Source organism: Silurus meridionalis, chromosome 3, assembly GCF_014805685.1.
Source record: "Silurus meridionalis isolate SWU-2019-XX chromosome 3, ASM1480568v1, whole genome shotgun sequence".
Lineage (NCBI taxonomy): Eukaryota > Metazoa > Chordata > Actinopteri > Siluriformes > Siluridae > Silurus > Silurus meridionalis.
In genome coordinates this window covers 20,725,608-20,730,607 of record NC_060886.1, presented here as the reverse complement: position 1 = coordinate 20,730,607, position 5,000 = coordinate 20,725,608, and positions in this window count along the sequence as shown.

Sequence of the window (5,000 nt, the reverse complement as noted above, 5' to 3'; positions counted from 1 at the left end):
TTATAATTAATAACTAAATAATTGACATTCTAAACAATCTTTAGACTACATTGTAATAGCTAATGTTGATAATAATGCAGGTACTCATTTATATGTGATTTATTGAATGTGGATTAAAGAGTCGGTGTGGGCACTGGGTTTGGATTAAGTTTGATTTAATATAAATAAAGTCACACACAAACTGTGAAACTGTGATCTGCCATCCATGTATGAGTGTGTATGTGTGTGTGTGTGTGTGTGTGTGTGTGTGTGTGTGTGTGTGTGTGTGTGTGTGTGTGTGTGAGTGATACTCTGGGTTGAACAAAAATTCATGTCAATCCTTCTATTCTCTATCTCAAATAATAGAATAATAGAGTTCCCATAATAGAATTTAGACTCACTATTACCCTGACACTTACTGAATATAAAGAATAAAGAAGTCATACAAAAAGTTGCACCCGCCTCCCTCTTTCTTAATCTCAAACTTTATACGTTTTCAGACAAATTGCATAACTGAAATTCTTATGAGCTTGGAAATCATGTATTAAAATTTGTGGAAAGCAATGAATAAAGCATCAATAACAACTGAAGTTGTTGGGAAGTGTGTAAATATAGCTAGAGTATCAATGGTTAAAAACAAAACTGTATTATTATGTACTTAAATGTTCAGGACAAATTGGTGGTCCATTGTTACATTTCTTACTCTCATAACTACAGACATTTTCTCTTTATTGTCAGTGAGAGTAAAAATGTCTTTGATGTGAGGTGTTTTCGTAAATCTTCTGATGACACAGGACAGAATGAGGCCTTAAAATGACTAAATAACTGTACAAAGTGTGTGTGTGTGTGTGTGTGTGTGTGTGTGTGGGGGGTGTTGTGTATCATTTGTATGTGGTGGAATATAATGGGAACATAAAAGCTCATCTCTTAGCTCGTTCATCATCCACTTTACAATCCAACCTGCCTATGGTAACCAAGGCAACAGCCTTGCATGCTCCTTACTCTCATCGCTCAGTGAGCCAATGGGCCGAAAGCGTAAATGATGTTCCATTAGTTTTCTCATGCCAGAGTCATTTTGGACCAATAGAAGGTCAAAGGACATAAAATCCCTTATTCTCAATCTGACACACATACTGTCCACTCCAACACTCCAACACTCCTGTGCAAAGGCAAATAGTGGATATTCCAGGTAGATAGAACTTGGTGTTCATAAAACTGTAATGTATTAGTGGTTAAATTGTTGCATAACTACATATAGAAACTGGACAAAGTTATGGCATCTCTTACTGTATGCAGATGTTGAATGAATAGAATGATTTTTAAAAAATGGCTAAAGCAGGATTTTGGTTCCTTTATTCTGTCGTTTTTCTTTTTTCACATTCCATGTTTCCTCATTAATATAGTTATGTTCTTGCATCAACCATAGTTTAACAAAAGAAAACGTGTTTAAATGATGTGACAAGACACGTCATAAATATCTAGTTATAAACTTTTATTTATTGCTTTAAATATTTTCAAATTATTTTGTATATGTATATTTTATGAATCAATAACTTTTTTATATTTTTGCAATCATTGTGTATTTCAGCTTGATAGATTACTCATCTACTTTCACATTCAGCTCAGCTATTAAGGCATATGGGTAAATTTGTATTCGGAAAACAAAATGTATGACTATTGTAACCTGATAAAATGTATGAGTTTATAAAAAGAAATTGTTATAGATTCACATTTGTTGTTATTTTTAAAATCTTTACTCAAATCATCTCAAAAAAATATAAATATTCAAACTGATAGTTTTTTTTTTTTAGTAAAATATACCTTTGATATAATTGTGTATTGAGCATTGCATAAATATTTATGTGCCCCATTTCCAAGTCTTTTGCAGACTGGAACAGGTTTCTTCCATATTTCTTTTGTAATTAACCCTATCCTTAGACATACACTGCTCTCCACTAAGTAACTATAAAAATTAAATCTGTGAAAAGTTGTCTTCATTGTTATCAATTTTTGTCTTAAAAATAAATACTCATACTATTGCAAACACAACACATTTTTATTTAAAAAAAGTATACCTTTGTAAATATATGTGTGGCACAATTATTGCCACCCTCTTAAAAAAATAATAATAATAATAAATTGAAATGCTGAGTAACTTCACTTAATTAAAGTAAAGAAGTTTTGGCTCTGACATTTAAAAAGTAGCCTTTATTACTACCTGATTTAGTGTCACACTGGTAACTGGACCTCACATCATATAATATATTAATACAAAGGAATTAAAAATTTTGTTACCTAATGAATGTATCCAGGCTGAACATCCACCAAATAGAACACAAGTAGAGAAAAGATAATGATGATCAGGTGATCAGGAATGTCTCTGTTCACAGTCATGTTTACTTTGCTGACTCCCTCTGTCTCATCCACGTTAGCCATATTGTACTTCTTGTTGCCTTCTGCCTTACTCATTGTTAGATTTGTAAACTAGCCCACATCTGTGGTGTGTGAGAGCCAGCACAGACACCAGTGGTAGGTAAAAAAAAAGTGCAAAGACAGGAAATAGGCTGATGGGCTGAAAACAGCACGCAGTGAGAAGAAAAAATATTGACATTTTACCAAATAGATTAAAACTAAAGTGACAAGTCTACACTGTAATAAGTGAAAGTAAAAAGTAAATAGTAAAGTAAATTTTGATACCAGAAAAACCTGCTTAAGTACAGTAACAAAGTATTTGTACTTTGTTACTTCCTACCTCTGGTCACAGTGTCAACACACATCCTCTTTTCATATTGATTCATAAAACATTTCCTTATTTTTCTTTCTTTATTTCCTTTAAAATAGTATTCTTTAACTTCTTAATTATTGCTCTGATGGTGTAAATGTGACTTTTAAATTTTTTTATATTTTCTTATAGACACTTTCCATTTTTTTTCCAACTTTTGCCACACATTATGACTATATACCTTAGCCCATCTTTTACTTCATAATTATACACCTTTCCTTATAGTCTTTTTTTTTTTTCAAAAAGATTTTAAATAAATATTAACAGGAATACACATCACATATATTTTACTTCTATGATTTCATAAGAGTGCCAATAATTGTGGCACATTTAAACTAAAGAAGGTTTTTTTTTATTACAGGGACAGGTGTAATTATATTGAGATCATGTGAAACTTTTAACTAATTATGCATTTTTTTAAGGGCAACTGGTTTCACCAGAAATTGAATGAACACAGTCACACATTTTGGGATTTGCAACCCTGCTCATGTCCCCATTTCAGTATTCTGAACTTCTTGTATATATTTAGAATATATAATCCCAGTCAAGTCTATTTCAATTCCAGGTTATTACATGTTAATGTAGAAAAGCACAAAGGGGGTGAATCTGTACACGAGGTACTGTATCTTTAACTGTCCTAAAATCTTCTGTCGGCTAGCTACATCTCTAACATTTATATCAATGGAAAATATACAAAAATAATTATTTGAAAGTCACCCACAGGTATGTGCCTTAGACAGGTGGTGGCTAAGCCTAGACATGTGTGCATGTATGTATGTACTGTATGTCAGGCAGGTAGTCTGCAGGTCTACTGCCTCTCTGTCTGTAGTCATGAATCTGCTGCCGTGTCAGATTCACGTGTAGTCAGAGCTGATAGCTATCACACATCATACACAGCTCTGATAAGGCTACTGTGACATTAAACAGAGGTTTTGCTTCAGGCTACCAGAGCTTCAGAATCCTTCGTACCAACTTGCCTTTAAACACAAACACACACACACACACACACACACACACACACACACACACACACACACACAAATACACACATACATGCACACATACCCATACACACATATGTACTGTATGCAGTTGGCTACATCCACTTTTACAGTTTGTGAGAATGTTAACTTAAATTGTAAAATTCTCAAAGATTAATGAGTGTGTATGTGTATGTGTGTGTGTGTGTGTGTGTGTGTGTGTGTGTGTGTGTGTGTGTGTGTGTGTAGGTAAGAAGAGAGGAAGGGAGGGGCTGTTTAATGTATGGCTCCTGTCATGTCCTACTGTGTTATTGAGACTAGATGACCACTGCCTATCTGATAGCATCTAAACTATGAGGCCACATGATTTATGATCTCGTTGCTCAGGACATTCTGACAGCTCATCTATGTTTCTTTTATGTGTGTGTGTGTGTGTGTGTGTGTGTGTGTGTGTGTGTGTGTGTGTGTGTGTGTGTGTGTGTGTGTGTAGGAAAGAGAGGGGCGAGAGAAATTTTGACGCTGAGTGTCCGGGCCTGCTTTAAGCGTCCGGTTTTATAATGATAATAGTTGCTTTACTGACAGCATGGTGACATGCTACAGACTCACACACTGCAATTTTAGGCTTCTCTGTTTTGCATCGGTAGTGCAAGTCACAGTGATAAAAGAGAGGGAGTTTAGGAGGAACTGCATATGCAATTTTACTGTATCCTCTATAGATCTAATCTGTGAGTGTTTGTGAATGTCAGGTTAAAAACCCTTACCATGAACTGCTGAACTTTAGAGTACAGTACTCTTTTCACCCACAGCCTCTGTCACACTACAACCACTACTACTATTCTTACTACTACTATTCTTACTACTACTATTACTACTACTACTGTTACTACTATTCTTTCTACTACTATTCTTTCTACTACTATTAATACTACTACTGCTTGCTACTACTGATATAAAACAATACAAACTTTTAAACTAGTAATTAATTACATTTAGGGCAGCTGTAAATATTTGTGCTAAGTGATTCAAAAAGAGTTTAAGCTGCATTCTGAAACTTTAGGGATCACTGGCTAGAAATTACTTTCTGCCTGATTAACAACATTGCTATATTTCCGCACACTAAAGATGACTGTAAGTGTTATGAAGTAAAATTTAGACTTCATATATTAAGCTTAAGTGTATGTGCAATTTAGATTCAGTGTGTGTATATTAGTACTTTACTGCAACATTGAAGATACACTGTGTATGTATAAATTATTTTG